This window comes from Ambystoma mexicanum, chromosome 9 (genome assembly GCF_040938575.1).
Source record: "Ambystoma mexicanum isolate Mex_15411 chromosome 9, UKY_AmexF1_1, whole genome shotgun sequence".
NCBI lineage: Eukaryota > Metazoa > Chordata > Amphibia > Caudata > Ambystomatidae > Ambystoma > Ambystoma mexicanum.
In genome coordinates, this window is record NC_090931.1 from 994,946,452 (window position 1) to 994,968,005 (window position 21,554).

General features: G+C 43.8%; 1 pseudogene; it reads right to left on the reverse strand.

The window, feature by feature from the left end:
• Nucleotides 1-21,554, reverse strand: part of LOC138487433 (dynein beta chain, ciliary-like) — a 350,938-nt pseudogene that overhangs the window by 181,633 nt on the left and 147,751 nt on the right.

Below are 21,554 nucleotides of genomic sequence, written 5' to 3' on the forward strand. Positions count from 1 at the left end.
TACCCTATGTACGCCACCCCTCTCTTTCCATATTGAGATGCCAAATGGGCATCTTGCAATCCCAGGAATCCTCCCCTGAGAGAAAGGGACCCCCCCACTGCAAAGAGAGCATAGGTCATGTGGCAAGCGCCATCAACAGGGGGGATAAAGATCTCCCCAACCAAACTGAAACCACTAGGATGGCTTCTGCCCTAGATCCCCTGATCTTTACTAAATCTTTAGGTATGAGAGGTAGAGGAAATTAGCCATTTAAAAGGCACATCGGCCACTGTGATGTTAGGTTGTTAACCATTAATTCCTACTGGACTGGATATCTGGAGAAAAACCTGGGAACTTTAGCATTCAGAGGAGAGGCAATCAGGGCCACTATCCGATAACCAAATCTCGTGCATATATAATGAAACTTCCCCTGACCCTATTTCCAGACAGAGGATTGAAATATATTGCTTAGACAGTCTGTGTTGCAATTGCCAGGACATCTAGTTTGGCTCCGCCAAGAGTCCTAGTTCTTCCATTAGCTGGTTCAGGACATAGGGGCCAGTACTCCCCGGTGATTCACCTAAGCAATGGCCAAAATGGTAGCCTCCCACCCCAGCTTGCTGGTATCCCTGAGGCCCAGGGCAGAGGGAACCCCTTCAGCAGGTTTCTCATAGAAGGCCACCCCTCGAGTTTGCCCAAACTCCTGGCAAATTGGTATTGGACTCCCGATCCTAGTGTCTAGGAATATATTCCATCAGAGGCCTCATATGAAGTCTCACCCAAAGCACAACAAATGCTGTGAAAGGGCATATGACCCTGAAGCTTCAACAGTTGCGTGGTAGTCAGCAAATGTATTCTGGATTAAGGATTGGAGCAGAGTCTATAACCTGAGTACCTGATCTTCTGGTAACAGCACACAGCCCTTTGCAGTCCCAAACGTGGCACCACTGAATTGACGATCTTGTGAAGGTATGTTATTAGATTTTTCCTAATTGGCCAAGAGCACCAATCTCTTCAACATGTCATACAAAATCCTGAGATGATCCACTACTAACTGACCAGATGGAGCCCTGATTAGCCAATTGTCCAGGTACAAAAAAATAAACACGCCTATCATGCACAGAGGAGCCAGCACCACGAGGAGCTACTTTGAGTACAAAGGGAAGGATCTTGATCTGGAAATGACAGCTAGGAACCTCAGGAATTGGTGAAGTGATGAATGTATTGGCAAATAAAAAAGCATCCCAAAGCCTAGGAAGTTCTGTTCCTAATCAATGGGATTATTTGTTGCAGCGTCTCCATTTTGAATTTTTGGGAAGCAATGAAGGTATTCAGTCTCTTCAGATCCGGGGCCAACTTAAATTTGCCATTCATTTTGAATCCAGGAATATGATGAAGTGATAAACAACGGTATCTTTTCCCTCTGGGAAACCCAAGATACCACGTTCTTCTTCAACAAATCCTAAATCCCCACTGCCAAGGCCTGAAGTTTGGATGAAAGTCTTGGTCCTGGGGCTGCTACCAAGCCTTTATGACCAGGGTTTTTCTGAAGATTGTATGTTGTAGCCAACATTCACAATCCTGTTGACCCAGACGCCTTTATGGTTTTCATTTTTCTAGGAAAACAGGAACTGAGCCCCTACAGGCCTGGCATCACGAATTCTGTGTATACCATGCTGGAAAGGGCTTTCCTGAGGATGGTTGTACTCTTTGCTGCATCCTGTATGAATGCCAAAAGCTGCTCCTCCCTCCACTTGATTGCTCACATTCTTCATCTGAAACTGCCTGTCATTCCTGCAATTCTCGGTTTTCCTTCACAATTTTTCTTTGCATGCTGATCTGCTTCAAATAAGTGATGTACTTTATCCTTGTGAGAATTGCAAAACAACAACTGTCCCTCAAAAAATAATTCTGAGATCAGCAGTTTTCTGATAGGACTATATGCCAATCCCAAAGATGCAGAAGATGCAGATGACACCTTCCAGCTGCTATGGCCTCCATAGTGAGGGCAGATGCCAGGGTTGGACTGGGGCATAAAATTGTCTCGGGCACGAATGTAAAAGTGGCCCACAATTGCAGACTGTTTGATTAGTACTGAAGGAGGAGATTTTGATCAAATGCAATGCAAATTGTGCATTTTAAATCCTATTTATTCAGTTAAGCTGATCAAAACTACCAGCCGCATGATGAAGTAATTTATCAAACTGGCCCACCACTTTGCCCCCACACTAGCATTTTGCATTTCTGGTTCGGGCATTGCCCTTTAGGCCAGTCTGAGCCTGGCAGATGCCATAGCTTAATCACAAGCCAGATCTGATAGAAAGGCAACTTGGGACTGCATGGTCTCCAGTATAGGCACACAATCTAGACCTTTCTCTTTAGCCTTGGAAAGTTTAGAAAATCCCAAAGAGCTGACCTGGCTACATAGGACGCATATGTGAATGTCTTCAAAGACACGTGAGCTCCTGAGTATGCTTGCTTCAATGTCCAATCAGCCTTCTTGGCCCCTCAATTCATGACAGTGTAATCCAGAGCCATAGACACACTTCCAAATCCAGATGAATAGCATCAATCTATAAAGTCTGCTGAACTATTTTCTGTTCCACCTTCACGGAATACATTTTCTACAAAATACGGGGGTGGCTGATTTTGGCAGCCTCATTCCAGGATCTTTTTCTTAATTTCCTGTAATAAGTGGAGCCCCCTTCTTTATAGCTTTCTTAAATTGCTCTCATGAGGGGCATTTACATACCTCAGGGGCAGGAACTTCTTCCTCCTGAAACTCTATATAATCACTGATTTGGGAGAGGTGGGGTTTAATGACCACCAGAAGGACATAACTGAAAGGCTGGGTTAGGCCTGTAACTTGAAATACATTGTTTTAATGGGAATAGAGAGGGTGACATACACATGCCTGTGCAAACCTTAACACATCGAAAGGGCCTGGTGAGTGAACATATGTGTCTTGCTGAAGATGACACAAGGAACAGTGTTTTAAGGAAAGCGTGTGCCTTTCTGCAGTTGAAATACGGAGTATGCTGAAAAGTAAAATCAGATTACAAATTGAAAGGCACACTGCTGGCTGAGAGACAAAAAGCTGCATTTTTCATTGAAATTGACACACATCAAAATGCTGTGCCCTATTACAGTTCAGAAATAAGTGGGTTGTGCTTGAATATTGAACGCCATGTTGCTTTCAGTTGACTAAGACCCACTTTTCAGCAATAAATCATCATGTAACTATAAATGCATTTATGAGCGATCAACATGAACAGCAGCCCTTTACTTTAGTTTGCCACAATGAAAATGCTGCAGGAAAGAAGAAATTAACATATTAGTAAAAACGGCATTGGACGCTAACAGAAAGATGCAAACTGCTTAAATAAGTAAAATGCAGCACTGAGAAACGAAGGAAATAATTGAAAAGTGTATTTTCTCTCGGATGCAACATGTTTATCTCCTTAAACACAGACAAATGCTTCTTGTTGTTAGGAAGGTTCTCAAGTACCCTCAAGTACCCTCCCCCAGGGCAGGCCGACGTGGCTCCTTATCTGGAAGGGAGATCTTCTGTGAAGCTGACGCACACCAAGTATATACGACGGGCCAGCTTCACAGAGGACCGGCCGAGGTGGATGAAAATGCTTGAAAATAGAAAGTATTAGATCAAAATTGTGGATAATTTAAGATTACAAGGACAATCTGGTGCATTAAAAGAATCTACTCAGCCCATCAACCCTCAAGAGAAGAAAGGCTGGGGGGTTTATTTTAGGCTGAATTAATTGTAAGCTGGAGCATTTCAAGAAAACTGAAACCTACATGGAGAAATTGGAGTTAAGATTTGCATACATGTTGAAGATTTCCCATTAGTTTAAATGGAGAATCATAACTGGTGCTTTTCCCAGCAACGATAAGTGGCACCAAGTTCATTCTGGTGACATTTTAAAGCTAATTTCAAGGTGATTGTGTTGCCACAAATTTCATCTGCAGGTGATTTTTGGGAATCAAGTTAGAATCAAAAAAGTATTTCTAGCTTCCCCGATAATGTTCGGAATCTGAAAGTTGGGGAGTTCATGACTTATTAGACACCTAATTAGGAAGTTTGATATTCTCAACTATGTTCATTTTCGAATAAAGAGTGAAAACGTATAGCATGCCTGTGCTATAGTGTGCCGAAATTAAAGTCATCTCATTAAGTCCACAATGAGTAGGAGAACATTAATATCTACATATCATGGCATTTATTGGTAAATTACAACATTTTGCCATGTAGGGACTTTAAGCGGAAAAAGCTGTTATATTAAAAAAATGCAAATGATAGAAGGTGCGTACCTCTTAACTTCACTTCAATCACAATACTCCCCGAGCCTATCCGTATGGAGGGGTTGGATCTTGGAAGGAGGAAGAAAGAATAATCCTTCAATGGGAAAGTTAACATAAATGAACTGGCACCTACTAATTGTAATAATTGGAGGTTTGGCTTTTACATTAATAATTACTTGCTCTATGCAAGAAGCGATGAGTGAAGGCAAAACACTGGCTAAAAAAATATTTGAGGGAGAGCTGCCAAACATCTTCTGGACTTGCCCTTAATCCACTTGGGGGTTTCCTGAGACAACTACCTGACATCTTGGGTGGAGAGGCCTTAGCATTGAAAGGCCTTAATATTTGCCTGGGAGAGATAAACTGGGGGAGCCAACAGCTGACTAGGCCCTGATCCTTAAGGAAAAGTCAGATGAGGGATGAAAGTTGGTGACGATCTCTGACTGATGTGACCAGACCCTGTGCTGTCCAAAGAGGAGCCTGGCTATCATCCACTAGCACCCCAAAACAGAGGTCCCATATAAGGAGAACTGATCCATTTCAAATCAAATCTGTGGGGAATCTGCCTGCCCTAAAATATTTCCTTCATAGTGGGTGGGGGTTAACTTGTGTAGGATACCCCTTCCCAAAACTTGTTTTCAAATAAAAGGTATACTTATCCTAAACTGAAAATCCCAATCGTCACCACTCTTTAAACATTGCATTAAACAAAATGAGTGCCCTTGGCCCCAAACTACATTCCAAAACAGTCCCCACTCCGTAGACCAGGCTTTTAAACAGAGGGGTGCTGCGTATCACTGATGCCTGGGTCCTTGGTGCTGATGGAGAGGCATTTTGAAAGGGAAAGTAGTGTAATTTCCATTGAATAATACCCCTATCTCCTGAGAGTGAGTGACCCTGCTAGCAGAACGATTTTAGATTATTGTTGGGTGAGACGGAAATAGGGTGCTGTTTGCCACACGTATTTGTCCAAATCTGTGTTTCCAAAACTGCAAGCATTTTAAGTGTGCAGAGAAACTAACCTAACAGATGCTACTGTAAGATTGCTTTGAAATGAGTGTGTAATTAAAAGTAAAATCTTATCAATAAGCGCTGATGTTTATGCTCTAGTCATGTTACAAAGTATTATTTAATTTCACAAAAGGGGTGCGTGGGTCAAAATGGATGAACCGGTTATTTAGCCTGTGTTCCATGTCTATGAGACAAAAGTCAAATGTAGAAAAAGTGCATTTAAAAGTAACATCCTAAATAAAGTATGTTTTGTAATTGAAGCTTTGTTTTCAGCCACAGGTGGCAAGTGTAATCAGTTAAATTCATAATTAATTGAGCTCATAATTTAAATAAATATATATTCTTTCTATAACCCGGCCTGGTTCTTGGCTCATTGTTGGCACGGGGGCAGGGGTGTTTACGTGGCTTTATATGAGTCCTCAATAGGGCTAGCTCTAAAAACATACACAAATTGTTGTGGGGCACCTTGATTGGGGGGAAGGAACTCCTGAGGTTAAGGGTGGTCTCTCAATATATCATTACAAATTGGAGGCTTGTGTGCCAGGATCTAGCTTATTATTTTGGACTTGTGACAATTGCATTGATGTCAAGATATTCATTTTGGTGTAACTGCATTGAGGTAGATAGACGGTTGCCCAGCCTGGTTAAAGGACCACTGTCACTTGACCCCTGAGAGGCAGGAAGGTGTATAGGGAGACAGAGGGCCTCATTACGAGTCAGGCGGAATGGGTTAACGGGGTCTGCTAATGGATGCAGACCCGTTATTTCCATTCCGCCTGATTACGAGGTCCCCTTGCGGGACCCGGTAAGGACGGCTGGTAAAACCAGGCGTTGTTACCGGGTCCCGCGAGGGGACCAGGGAGCTAACAACGGGCCCGTTGTTAGCTCCCTGTACCCATTCCCATTGAGCCCTATGGGGGCTTGAATGGGAATGGGGAAGGTCTGGGCCCGGGTTCCCTGAGGGAGGAATTACCGGGCCCTCCTAACTCAGAATGGCCCGGTAATTCCCCATTCAGGGGACCCGGACCCGGTTTCGGATGCCAAAGCCGTAATGAGGCCCAGAGTGTGCAAAGTAAATTGATTTGAGTGGATGTCTGATTTTGTATTAATTGTGAAAGTCTAGCATGAAGAAGGTGATTTTGCCCCTTTGTAGAGAAAGTTTTGCAATGTTGCAAAAAGCCATTTTTAAAAAAAACCTACTGTAGAAATTAGCGATGCCAGGAAGCATCTCCTCGCTAAATTGTTCATTCGGGGTCAGTGGACAGAAAGTGAAGCAGAAACTGGCAGACTAAAATGATACAAGAACTCACATCAGAAGAAACTGATATTTGGCAGGATCATGGCATTTTGCATCAAGCATTAACAGAAATTTACATGACACAAAATATTCAGGATAAGCAGATTCAGATGGCTCAACTCACAGCTCATTTATATTTTCATGTGCAATTGCTTGAAGAGAGATTTCAATGCAGCAACTGTGCGTCATCTTCAAGGTCAATTTAATGATCAGACTGGTCACAATAGGGTGTCGTTGGATGACATTATGGATTTCAAAAAGTTCATAAAGAATTTGGAATGGGAAAGCAGTCAGTTCATCATAAAATAGATGGACTCCCAACAGGAGTTTGATGAAATGTGTCAGAATATAAATATTCTGAAGCAACAGAATTTACAGCTGGTCAAAGACCATGATGCAGAAAAGGAACCGTCAGGCTCCCGGGAACTGACCAGAATTATGGAGCTTGTGGAGCGTGTGAAGCAAGCAGAAGCTGACCTGTCACAGGCAGTGAATTGTAGGAGCGCATTAGAGAAAGAGATTTGTTTCTTGAAAGACAAGTGCCAAGAACATGCACACATAATACAGGACTACCAGAAAGAAAATAAAGCATTTCAGGAGGAATTACAGCAAATGAAGGGTCAATTGGTGGCTCAGAGCAGGGTGCTAGAGACTAGCCAGGGATTGGTGTTAGAATTAAAAAGCCATCTCTCTGAATACCAACAGGAGATAAGGACAGAGAGAAGTAGGTGTGGGCAGTTTATAAATGAAATTGAAAAATATAAATGGGTGTAAGGCACCCTGACCAATCAGGGTATGGGCTAGGGCCTTCGGATCAAGGAGAGATGCCCCTCTCATTAAAGACATCAGGCCAGATATCCACAATTTCCCATGCTCAAATGGGAACTGAAATCGTGCATCCCACTGATAAAGAACAGGGTAACATGAGGCTGTTTTACTTCACCCAGGTTTAGCCAAACTGATCCAGAAGGCCAGTCCTTGTCTGAAATTGATGCGTATTCATCTCTACCATACAGAAGAGAAGGGGCCGGACCAGTGTGTCCTGGGAGACTAAAATGAATATTGTGAGCACTTCAGACCATGAAAACTCCTATGAGGAGAAAATCAGGTAGTTAGATTGGCTGTAAATGAGATTACAAATAGACCACCTTACCCACTTCGCTGGAGGAGAATAGTCAGAGCTTCAGCCTAGGAAGGGCATACTCAAACCCTCCATACATTCAGGGGAAAGTGGGGATTACCCCAAACTCCCTGGAAAGAGGGACGAAGAAACTGTGTTTTATTCTGGGCCTAAAAATGACCACAGGGAAAGTGACCCTGAGAGTTCACTGTGGTCTAGGTGAGAGAAGTCCAGATCCTATGAGTCTGGGAGATATTCCCAATCTTACAGAGATAGGGAGCGCCTAGAGGACAAGAAATGGAATACACATAGCAGCTCTGAGTCCAATAATGAATTGACCCCTACCATAAGAATGCCACATATTTGGTGTGAGAGCACTTGGAACTTTATGAACAGATGATGGCATCATTCCAAATCAGAAATTATGTGAATTGGATAGCATTTGCTATACTGACTTTTTCACCCAAGTACTCTACTTTCTTTGCAGGAATGGAGTACCATGATCATTATAAATGGTCCACCTACAAGGTTGCCATTTAAAAACATTTCTGTACACGGAGAAGCCTACAAGAGGCCCAGAAGACTGTATATAATTTGCAATTTCGGGAAGATCAGGCACCTAGGGAGTTTGTGCAGGAGTTAAAGTGTGCATTTGCTCAAACTTCCCAGCAGGTGAACACCAATAGTAGGGAGTTTGTGACCATCTATTTCCATGCGCTCCCCAAATACATTATGACTCAGTTATTGCGTGATTTTCATGTGCAGAGTACTCTGGATTAGGTCATTGGGCAGGCCACCAGGATCTATGAGGTCCAGATACCCACTGAGCATAAACACACCCCCAAAACCATCTAACACACCTGCTGCTGCAAATGTGGTGGAGGTGAGAGCTACCCCTCCTTTGGACCTGGAGACAGGGGGGCCTAAAAATACTCCTCCTGCCAACAAGCAAAATGGGAGCCAGAAGGGACCCCATTCCCCTGTCCAATCGAATGATAGGCAGGCAGTGATTCAGAACAATGATCCCTCTGACCCTGCCACGTATGTAAGCCCTACATACAAGGGTACCAAACCACTCCTGGGCTATGTATACACTCCCATGGCGCAGGGGGGGACTCAAACTGGTAAGTACTGCCACAAGAAACTTCCCTCCAAACTACCCTCAGGAGAGAAGTATCACTCCATCTCCCAGCATGAACTTTCTCCCCATATACACCCCCGAACCGTAATAATTCTCCTCTCTCTCCCCGCTTCAGATCTGATCTGCGTTCCGTGTCCAAGATATAAAGCATTGTATAATAGTTCTATCCTGGCTTTATGAGTCTATGGGCCTCATTACGAGTCCGGCGTTAACCGAGGTGGTAAAACCGCCTGGTTAACGCCGGACTCGTATTACCATTCCGCCTCCGTGATTCCCGGAATTACCGGGGCATTACAACCCCGGTTTTCCGGGAATCACGGAGGCGGAATGGTGTAAATCCCCATTCCCATTGAGTCCTATGGGACTCGATGGAAATGGGGATCATGGAAACACCGGCAGCATCTCGTAACGCTGCCGGTGTTTCCTCGTCCGCCTGCATGCGGGAGGTGTTAAACCCGCCAGGTCAGACCTGGCGGGAACATCACCTCCCACCTGCAGGGGTCGGACTCAGGTGGTCCGGAAACAACGGTGGCGGCGGGTTTACCGCCACCGTTATTTCCAGACCGCCTGGGTAGTAATGAGGCCCTATGTGTGATATGTAGGAATGTACAAATAAATATTGCAGATTGTTTGCATGTACTGTACTTGGTTTTTACCTATCATGTTATGCTTTTTAACATATACAGTAATGTGTTGTTAATTGTTCAATAAAATTGAGAATGTTTTATATCTTAAACAATCTTGAACTGAGTGTAGGTCTACTATTTCAAGACCAGCTCTGAGTTCTCCCTATATTTGGCAGTAATTGACACTTGTATTATAGCTTTCCTTTGATTTATTTAAATTCTGCATCCCACAGGGTAGGAAGTTTATTTGTCCCCTAAACTGGGGGTAGCCGTTGGAGATTAGTGTACTTTATAATTAGACCTTGCATGTATAATGGAGGACCCCTGCGCTTAACAAAGAGAGTGGGTCATTTAGTGTCAGTATTTTGCCATTCGTAGTTCTGCTTGTATCTGTTAAGATTTGCCACACTTTAGAAAGCATCATAGAGCATTATACGATGAAAAAGGAGCCACAATCTGATAATGTTCCGTACTATAGACAGAGGTCAGAGTGAAGGCGTGCGTGATAGGCTTTGTAGCTAGAACTATAGGGGATGTTTAGCTGTATAGGTGTTAGTCAATGGGGAACATGGGATTGTGTTGTATCTAATATATTTTTCTAATGCTAATATGAAGTGTTCCGCTATAAAGATGTAACTTAGAATAGGTGTCTCGAGCGTTGTTTCATCTTTCAATCTATGTTACTGACTCACACTCCTGGACGTAATTGCCTGTAATAAAATTTTGTTTTTTCTTGCAAGCCGTGCACTAATTATCAATTGTTTTTTGGGTCTGCCTTATAAAGGTTTTGAGGCAGATGCCTCTTTGCTCCGCAACAAATGGCTGTGATGTAGTGTGAAGCCCTACAGCATGCCATGATCACTGCCAGAGACAGAAAACAAAATAACTAAGACATATTGATGCTGGGGCATTATGCACAACAGAGGCATAGTGGCTGTGAAGAAAGAAAGTTGGAAGAGTTGCCGCCTTCAAGGCTGGGGGTCTGTTACTGAGTAAGTACTGGGACAAGGGAGAGGGACGTGGGTTTAATTCGGGTATGTGGGGCATTATATATTTGCAATCAAATAAGCCTTGGTTAATGGTGCTGCTTGTTTAAATGACAGAACTGTCATTCATTGCTCTTCCATGTGAAAGGCGAGCAAGTTATTAAGAAATAGGGTGGGTTTTTCAGTCTGATCAGGAATTATCTGACTATAAACAATAGTCCAATAATGTATTCTTCTCTGAGTGTGTGAGTGAGTGCATGAGTTAGTTTATGAGTGAATAGGTTTGTGTGAACAAGTGTGTCTAGAGATTTGCAATGCACATAAAGGAAGCTACTTTTTGTTTCTGTGATGAACTTCAACAACAATAAAAATAATCGTCAAAACAACAGTGTTATCATTTTAAATCAAGGTATCAATTTAATTGTGAAGGACTACTGTGACAGGGTCAGGGAGTTGACCCGGTAAGGGTGAACTTGGAACCCTCCCATCAGCAGCCCTCCGCCTTTCCGCAACATTCTCTTGAGAGCTCGTGTTTTGTCTGGGTAAGCCCTGCAAATTGCGCTGCACTTCGTGCCTTTTACGCAATTTACGTCAGCTCTGTGCTTTAAAATCTCCATTTGTTTGTGGCGAGCTGTGGATTGTGTGAAAAGCAATAATTTTCTTTCTTTATACCCAATTCCTGGGTTTTTTATTTTTTTGTTTTTATTTTTTTTTTATTTCTTTTAATTCCTGGGTTTTTTGATCCACTTGTTCTTTGCTGTTTGGGCCACACTGTCCACTGGCCCTTCCAAGATGGCAGCAACTTTTTCCATTCAGCAAAGTTCCTTGCCTGGCCTGCACTCCCTCCCCCATTGGTTGCCTGGGCCTTGATAGGCCAATCAGAGCAACCGGGAGGTGGGAGCCAGCACAACAACTAACGCCCACAACACGGGCCTCTGTCTGCTCCCTGCCTGCTACAGTAATGCTGCTTGGTGTCCTTTCTGTACCCTAGCACCTTAACTTTAATGATGTTGCCACCTCACTCTTCTAAGAAAAGTGGACTGCCTTGACATTCATACCTCCTTAACTATGGGTTAGTTTCCTCCTTCTGGACTCACTCCTAACCTCTTTTGACTTTCACTGTCCCTCTCTGCTTGTTTCTTTCATGTTTGCATTCTGAATTGCATTCCGCTTTTAAACCCTTTGCTAGCATCTGAACCCAATTGTAAATTCAGATCTTGCTTGTTTTGTGCTTTTTTGGTTTAAAAGTGAAATCTTGCCGTTTTTCCTTTTGGTTTAAAAGTCAAATCTTACTGTTTTTCCTTTTGGTTTAAAAGTCAAATATTGATGTATTTGCTCTGCACTTCGATTGTGATTGTTGCTTCTCTGTAACTTGCCGTCCCAGTTACTTCACTGCTCTCTTTGTTCCACTCCTACCTGCCTTGCCCCCCTGCTTCACCCTCCTTTTCTCGCTACCACTCCCATGGCGCTTTGTGTTTCTCCTATCCATTCCAAATGCTTCTTTATTGACTATCCTTCCCTTTTCACTAAGTCTTGTAGGAAGAAGTTCAAAAAGGATATCTTGCCCTCGAACCCTGGTCTCCCTATCGCTGACACCTATTCCACCGCTTCCTCCAGACAGACACTCAATGACATCCTCTTTGTCGTTCCTTCGCCAGATCTATGGACTCTTCATATGGCCTCTGTGCTCTGTCCTGTCTCCTCCTCTCACATTAATGGTGGCACCCGCTGGGAAGCTCTCATGGCTCTCTTAAACTCCTCTAAATTCATCATAAATGTCTACCTTAACAACACTGTCATGGTCCAAGGCACTCAGGTCAATCTCCTACTCTTTGATAGGTGCTTCCCTCGCCTCACCAATTTGCTTTCATCTCCTGCTGTCACCTCCTCTCACCCCATGGCTGCCTTGCCCTCTCTTCCTTCCTCCTCTGCCTGACCTCGGGCTCCTTCTCCTCTGCAGGGCATACCTCTGATTTGTACTCCTCCCTGGAAGGTCTTTAAGGCTGTCAACTTTCTTCATCTTGCCAGTCTCAACCCTCGCTCTGCTGTCAAACACTCCTCTGACATCTGCCACTTCCCGGAAGTACTTGACCTTGATGTCCTCGGACTTACCGAGACATGGTTCACGGCCAGCTGTGTCATGAGCTTCGACACTCTCCTCCCTGATGCCTACAAGATCCTCTCTGCACCCAGATCCACCCGGTCTGGCGGGGTGTACCCCTGATCTTTCCTGAGTGGATTCCTGCCTCTATCATTCCCATGCAGACATACTCCTTTCTTGAATGCCTTGTCTGCAGGCTTTCTCTCTCTCCTTGCCACTCAGAGGGATGAGTCTTGAGGTGTGGGCTGTGGCAGACGTGAGTGCATTATGGTGTTTGGTCATTGAGAGCTCTGCTTCCAAGTGTACACCCAGTGTTTTAAGTTTTCAGTATTGATATTACCGAGCCATCAATGCAGAAAGTGGAAAAGGCCTTGTCAGGGCTTTTTAGCCGGTAAGGTGAGCCTCCAATGAGTAGTTCAGTTTTATCATCAACGACGCAAAGATTTTGGGTATCCATCCAATTTTGGATGATGCTGTAGGCATTGTTTATGATGTTGGAGTCCTAGGAGTGGTTGCTTGTCATACGGATAAGGATCTGGGTGTCATCTGCAAAGTTGGTCTAGATAATTCCAAGGGAGTCCAAGAGGTGGAATAGGGGCTTTGTCTATAGAGGGCTGGTGAGAGGCAAGAGCCTTGGGGAACACCAAGGGGCACCATAATGGGATTAGAGGCTGTGTAGCTGATGAACACTCTTGAGGTGTGTTCACTTATAAAGGATTTAATCCAGGTTGTGGCTTCTCGTGAGAAATTGAAATGAGAGCTGAGGTGTTGACAGAGGGTATTGTGGTCTACAAGGTCAAACGCAGCAGAGAGATCTAGTAGAAGAAGTATAGCTAGGTTGCCAGAGTCTCGGATGAGGTCCATTTGAATTTTTAAGTTGAGTGATGCTGTTTCCGTGCTGTGTTTGGGGTGAATGCCAGATTGTCTAGGGCCTAGCAGAAGGTGTTGTTCTAAGAATGGCTGTATTTGGCAATTTTTTGTAGGAAGAGTACTGCAGTAATTGGGCCATAGTTAGTGGAAAGGGCTGGATCGAGTGATGGTTTCTTGAGGAGCAGAGTGACTCAAGCTGATTTTATGCTTTTGGTGACTGCATTGGTAGAGAAGGGAGGAGGTGAGGAGGAAATTAGTGATGGGCAAGTGCTGGTGAGTCTGAGAGGAAAGTGCAAGGGTGCCAGGGAGGGTCCACAGCTAAGTGCTGGGCGGAGGAATCCCAAGGAGTGGAATGCACGGCCACCAGGCAGAAGGCCTACAAGTGAAGTGCTGAGGGGGTAGAGGGTTGCTTGTGTCGACTAGCAGAGGGTCTGGTAACCCCTGCTTCTGAAGGTACCAAGCCACAATTCTCAGTGGCAGTGGGGTGGTTAGCAGGCATGGGAAAGAGAGAAAGAGGTAGAGAAAAGCAGAGTTTTGAGAAGTTTACAGAATTTAAGGAGGTCCGGCTCAAGTCTGAGTGGGGCAGAAAGGCTGTTCCAGAAAGAGGCACCAGTGAAGTCAGTGGTAATGGGAATCAGGGTGCTTGCACAAAGCTTAACTATATGTGCAGGTCAATCATCACCCTTAGAGTTAGAGGGTTTCAGGGAGAGGATAGTTTCCAATACCTTCTCTTGAGTAACTTTGGTGAAGGTGAAGAACAGGAGCGAGATGGGTATCTCTGCTGTTGGGAGCCTTGATGTAGCTAGTGAGGAGGGTTTGGCAGTGAGTAATACGTTTTTCACTGAAATCCTAGCACGTAGTGATTTTGTTTTATTGGAGAGAGCGGTTTGGATGGTTGAACACTAAATTTTGTTTGTCAGGGTCAGGCTGTGAGTGGGGATGAGGTTCTCTAACTCTCTCAGTATGGAAAAAAGTTCTTTGGAATTGGAACCAGCTTTGCTGATTCTGGCATCCTAGGAATAGGCTTTGTGGGTGACAATTGCTTTCTTGTAGGACTTTGAAGCTGTGGCAAGAGTTTTGTGGTTGTGTGGAGTGGGGTGTTTATTATAGAGGCGTTCAAAGGCTCTTTTATTTCTGCGAGATGTGACAAGTTCCTCAGAAAACCAGAAGTTGGTGGGGATCATAGTGTGTAGGAGGCTCAGGTGGTAGAGATTGGCTAGACATTTGGGGTTCTTGTTGTGCGTCTCTGTGAGTGGCAAGTGCATGGACAGGAGAGAGGGTTTAAGTAGCTCATGAGTAAGCTTATGGGTATTGCGGACTAACACTGTGCTCATTTTGTGTCTAGGAGTGGAAGGGAGTTTAGCTAGGGAGAGTCTGAACTCTATGAGCAATTGGTCAGACCTTGGTACAGAATTTATGTCTGAGATGTTGATGGTGGCGGTGGTAGTGAGGATCCAATCCAAGGTGCGCCCTTTGGCATGCGTGGGGGAGGAGTTTAATTGGGTGGAGTTTATATCTCCTAGTGGTTGCGTGTACAGCATCTGATTGGCCTAGAGGGTGACGTCATGTCCACGGACATTGGATGCGCCCCCTGATTGGATGGTGAAAAGCGCAAAGTGCGTCAGATTTTTGGAAACGCCTGCCATGTTGGTTTCGCAGACATTCTGGCAGTGTCTGCGGACACCGCAGTAGTAAAATACAAAAAAATACAACATTGCACTTGTCAACCTTATCAAACAATCTCTGGGGAGGTAAGGGGTGATGAGGATGGGATGGGATATGGCTGTAAGAAGACATAAAATGGGTGTTTTTCACCCCGAAAGTCTGCGAAGAGTCCGGATGTTCAGGGGCAGTCCTGTGATGTTCGCGAACACTTCAGATGTTCGAGGACATCTATGGCTAGTTCTGCATTACTTGGATGGCTTATAACTTTGGCGCCACTCAATGAAAGTGTGGAGCTGTTTTGTCAAGAGGGAACAAATTTAGAGGGGGGGTTCCCAAAATATTGTAAAGGCTTATAAATATGTGCAATTTGACAAATCTGCACAAAAGTTTGTAAAACAATTTTAAATCTAGATATACATGTTTTTGTAAAGTTTGGTGGGATTTTCTCAAGAGGGGGCTACATTAGAGGGGTGATCTCAACATTTTTAGATGGCTTATAACTTTGTTGCCGTTTATGATATGGTATGATATGATATAGCATTTATAATGCGCCTATACACAAGTGTTTCAAGGCGCGAGTTCACATTTGACGAATGTGCGCAAATGTTTTCAGAAAGATTATAGACCCAACCTTGTGTAAAGACTGAATGGATTTTTTCAAGTGGGGGCTAAGTTATATGACTATTTTATGTACACACATTTTTAAACTTTGGAAAAAATAAAACATGGGTGGATTTTTCAAGCAAACTCATGAAAGGAGCGTTAGCAAGGACGTTAAAGCATGGTTTTGCAAATGTGCCTGTGTTTTATTTTTCGACAGGTATCATAATGTAGGTACAAAAAATAGTGATATACTTTTGCAGACTGAGGTATAGCCTGTGGCCATGGACAGTGACCAGATTGTCCGGGTGATGGTAAAAGGTCATGACCCGGTCAATCTGGCTACTGGCCTTGACCGCGATGAACAGAAAAAGATGTTAAAGTGGCCATGTCCACCTGGGACCGGCTATGTGGTAAGGTTATTCGAAAGTAGCATAGGTTTGGAAGGGAAAGAAATGTGCTTGTGGTAATATGGTCCTAGGGTTCTGGCTTCGCCTTCTGCAGGCTGCCATGGAAAGGGAAGGGCGGTTCTGTACGGATCCCCGCCTTCTCTTTTCATGCTGGCCATCTTGGAAAAGAATGTTCCTTCCTACAGTGGGACGCCTGTGGCGTGCCGATGTAGGAAGAAAAATCAATTTTTCAGCACCCCGGGTTCCCAAAACGAGAACCCGGTGTGCTAATGGTCTTTATCCCCCATTGCAGGGGCTGCATTGGAGGATAATGGTCAGGAGCCCTCATTATTTATTTGTTCATAACGCAACGAAGCCCGCAGGCATCAGGGCGCAGACAGACACACTTCGCTTGGGCCGATAACTTTGACTGCCGGTCCATTATCTCCCGTTCTGGTCCCTGGAACGGGGGATGAATGTCACATTTTTCACATTAGCATAACACAAAATGCTAATGGAAATGTTGGAAAAACATATTGAGTCTATGTACATTACTGGAGGAAGAGAGCCTACTACTTGCGAAGAAAGGAATGATCTTTCTGAGAGCATTGCAGTAGTTAGATTTGGTGTGGTGGCACATGAAGTTGGCCCTGTAGGAGTAGTAAGTGATTTCAATCTGGCACACACCCAAGTCACGCTCAGGATGCAGTGCGCAAATGAAACCCTTATTTATTTTTATCTATAAATTCAATATTCTGTACGATATACCACTCATATCACACCCTTCTCCTGAGACCGCCCCCCTCCCACCTGGTCACACTGAACCAGGAATCAGGCTAGTTTGCAAAGGTAAATATTTATTTATGTATTTAGAATTTAAATCACAATTATTTTAATAGGTAAACAACAATCACCAATGGGGTGACAGAACACTGAATAATCTCTTTAATGCACTAGGAGTCAAATAATGAACACAAAACAAATGCAGCACAGAAAATAATACTTTTGGATTGGTTTAGAACAGATGGCACTATGGTTAGGGGTTCCCCCTGCAACACCCCTCAACCCCCCAATAGGCAATTAAATAGATGTGAGGAGAGAGAAGGTATCCAGGAATAACACCAGTCACACAGAATATCACTCCCACCTTCCTCCTTCAAACACAAGAGAAAAACAGGATTGACTTTTCAACAGTCTGCATGGCTTTGAAATTGTCTTTGGAATTGGCTGAGCAAAAACACCAAATGTGGTCAAAAATACTTAAATTATTATAAATTCCTATGGGAGCCGCTTTGAACAGGTGCAAACAATCACAAGCAATGATTTATTGAGAAGAAAACATTTCAAATCTCAAGGTCCAAGTGGGAAATAATTTGAAGCTAATTCACACGTGTAAAACTGTCCAGAATGTCAAATCGCAGCAAACTTTTCCTTATGCGATTTTTGCTATAACGGGCTAATCCCGGTTTAGGGTTCTATGGATAGCTAAGGAGGTTAGGTACAAGTAGGAGTTGCAATTTCGCTTCTATCATAAAAAACGGAGGGAGTTATAGAGGTTTTAGTAAGAGACGTTTTTGCAAAATAGGTGCGAGAATGGGCAACAGAAATTCGGGTTTAAAACTACAGATAGGTTTTCTTATACTATGTTAAGGACTACAAAAAAGAGAATGCCACATAGGAATTAGTCATTCACGGCCACTCATACCCATTCATGTGTGATACTCTAGTTTCAGTTGGTTTGGGAATTACTTTTCTTAATCAAATCAATAAGAAGTTAGGGTTTAGTAACACAGATGAGAGAAAGGGCAGCGCAAGGATAGTTCTAGCAATACTATGGTTCTGAATTAAAGAGGGGATGGGTTTGAGATTGGGATCATACAATGCAGATATATTATGGGTCACTGTTCTTCCTATTAATACTTACAGAATAAGTTATTAAATTGGACCGTCAGTTCTGGTCATGGATTGGGTCTATCAAGGAAGGACCGCAAATCAGGCACGGGTCTGGATCAGCTAGGCCGGTCACTGGATTTGCACAGGATCTGCCCTTCTTGTTTCTGAGTATTTCAAATCAGCTGGATAGCGAGTTCCTCAGGCAGGCCTTGTGATGGCAAGCCAGATAGTTTCAGGATACTAGTTCAGAAGGCTTTCCCACACCACAGTGCTACACTAGGTTGTGAGAATAGGTTTGAGGATTTAGGCCTTGCTGAAAGTCAATAGTCCTCTACTGCTTTGCAAGAGTCTTGGCATCTGGATCTGGAAGGATGTTAAAGCTGGATGTAGAATGCTGGAAGAAAGTGCTTCGCCGAAATCAGGAAAGTGAGTGAATCAGTGAGTTTCTTTGTGTTGTCAGCTGTCTCTATTTATCCTATCAAATGACATCACAAAATGGGTGTATGGGCCGGCTTAGCTGAGCTTGCCCCTGTGAACTGGGATTGGGTCAGGACCTCATCTTCGCCTTGCATCTGAGTGATTCGATCAAGGCTGGATGATGTCACATTTATGGTTTGGATTTACAGTCCTTAGAAACCTCCCCTCAGCCACTAGTGTCAAAATCGAATTTTATTCTAAATACATATTTCTACATTGGTCACCTCTACCCAACTCACACACAAAGATTCCATATTTTATGTAGCATCTGTTCATCAAAATCCCACTGCTGTGGGATCTTGTTTCACCTTTCTACAGAATTTTGTCCTTTTCGCCATGAACACATTTTCCAAATGGTCTGCAAATTTCCACAAATGTGTGTGTTTACCATAGGGATGTGTGTATAAAGTTGTACAATTCTAGCATTAACACAGTTCACATAAAACCACATATATTGCCATTCCTGTCCAGCACATGTTACACAGTTCTACCGCCTCTTAAAATGTGCAGCCAGAATTTAGACTAACAGATCTATCATTTTTATATTTTTCACCACTTTGAATCACAAGTTATGCGTCTCTAAAAATTGTTAATTGTTCATTCTTAACAGAAAATGGTCCGCCCATTTGTCTGTGCCTGGAGTCCAGGAACAGCCCGCTTCTTTGGGGAAGTCCTTCCAGGAGCAGTTTATGACCCTTTCACCTCTCTGTTTTCTGGGCTGAAGGATCTATCATTGTTTATTCTCTTTCTGTAGACAAGAGTCTGGCCTAACCCACAACTATCATCTATCAGTGAGTTTCTGCTGAGAGGATTTCCCTCCGCTTGGGAGAAACCTGTTTTCCACTTCTTGCAGCTCAGCCAGGCTAATTTATTCTTAACTTCTTAATCCAGAAAAAACTAAACTTGTTTCATCAAACATAAATGCATTGCTTTCTTAGCCTTACATCTGGGGGATCAAAAACACAACTGAGATCTGTATTCCTTTTAGCAACAATCCTTTTAGGTTTGCTAACCCGACAGGCTTATCTGACAGCGGTCATCCACAGGTAGCCCAGTATACTGCACACAGATTTTGAGAGGAGCAGTCAGTTTGGAGACAATCCAGTTTGTCTGAGGAAATGTTTTGCTCTTTACACTTTTGTATATTCACAGTGCTTCATTATATTACATGAATTTTAGCACCAAGCAATATTTTTAATGTTGAGAAGTGTTGTGTACAGGCATTTTGGAGTTTTTAGCAACAAAGCAAATGTCATTTATAGGCACATTTTGGAATTTCATTTGCAAAGCGCTGCTTCTCTCTCTCCTATCTGGTTGCTGGTGGTGAAGCCCCCTGGCACACTTTCTTCAGTGTGTGATCTATCCCACCACATTTGCACCATGGGTGGCAGGTTGTGCATCCATCTTTTGTGTGTTGAAACATGCGGTTTTGGAGGTTTTTGGCACACACAAGAGTTTTGCCACCATTGTTGCTGTTTCTTGCACCATAACTATCAGAGTGATACCGCATCAGATAGCGGAGGGGGTCAATACATCCCACTGATCCCCTCCTCCCAACTTGGTTTTGACCTCCCGTCAAGGTGAAGTTGGGAGATTGGGATGTTATTTTCTGTCTATGTGGAGAAATTCAGTTGCTTCTACCGTCAGTGATTGAGGCGACCCGCTCTCCTTTCTGGTTCTGGTTGGGAGTATGGAGTGAAACTCCGGGCTCCTTGGGTCTTTCCTCCCCGAGGGGCCCTCCTTGGTGATTCTTGGGATGATTCTTAGTTCAAATGCCAGAAAATAGAACATAGCATGGTTTTGGAAATGTTCCCACCACTGTGTCCACATATCTTCGGGGGATGTCAGCAGTGGGAAAGACACTTGCATTCCTTAACAATTGGCAATATTCCCCATCTATTCTTCAGTGATCCTTTGCTCGTTTTCTTAGGTGCAATCAATGAAGATTTAATAATGTTTCTATGTGTCCAGAATTTCCCCCTCTGGGTTTCCGGTAAGCCCTTCTATCTGCCTGGGGTGGCAACTTTTTTAGCTGGTTTATGTGGACCCACTTGCCTTCCCCTTCTGTCAAACTGCCCTTGGGATGCGGATTCTGTAGGCGGCTGGTGCGATTCTGTCCACAATTTCAAAAGGACCCCACCAAGTTGGGAGGAATTTGCGCTCTTTGGCTTGGTTCCTTTGAAAATTGTACAAGGAGACCCAGTCCCCTTCCTTTTTAGTTGTCTTAAGGTCATAGTGGGTCTTCATACTGTCTGCAGATCTTTCTAGATTCCGCTGAGCATAGGCAAAAGCAATAGTTTTATTGTACCTCTCAACTCCACCACTAGAGGATTTCCCGTAGGCAATGTGTAGTTTCCTTTTGACCCCAAGTATCTCCCACATCTTTGTCATCACTTTGCTAGTGAAGTGACTACCTCGGTCTGACTCAATTCTTTGGGGTAGTCTAAAATGCAAGAAGATGTGATTGATCATCAGGGCAGCTGCTGTTTCTCCCTTGCAATTTGGGGCCCGTAGACATTCCACCCATTTAGTAAACAAGCATGTTATGGTCAACATGTACTTGTTCCCTGATGAAATCGACTTGCGAATCTGACCAAGACAGTGTCATCCCCTTCTTTTGGAGGGGAGCATGGTGTGTGAGTGATGTTGGCTGAAATTGTGCATACACAAGACACCCCTTCAAATATTGGTCGAGGTCCTGCCCCATGTGTGGCCAGTATGCAACCTCTCGCAAGATTTCTAATGTCGTATGAAACCCCCGATGACCGGTGGTGGCCGCATCCTGGGTGTGACTTAGCATCAGGCTTCAGAATGAGGTAGGGACCGCCCACTGGTCATGGCCAGATACGGATCTCCTCACCAACAAACCTTTTTGGATTTGGAACATTTTTGGACATTTCATCAACACTCTGAGGTCCTCTTTCCCAATATAATCGGCATCCGTCTGGGGAAAGTTCTCAGGGTCCTCAATGTGTTGATAAAACTTAATTATTGGATCCCCTTTTTGAGCCATAATCAAACCAGCATCTGGGGTCTCCTTACTCCATTGTGCAGTTGAGAGTTCATTTTGAGCATTTGT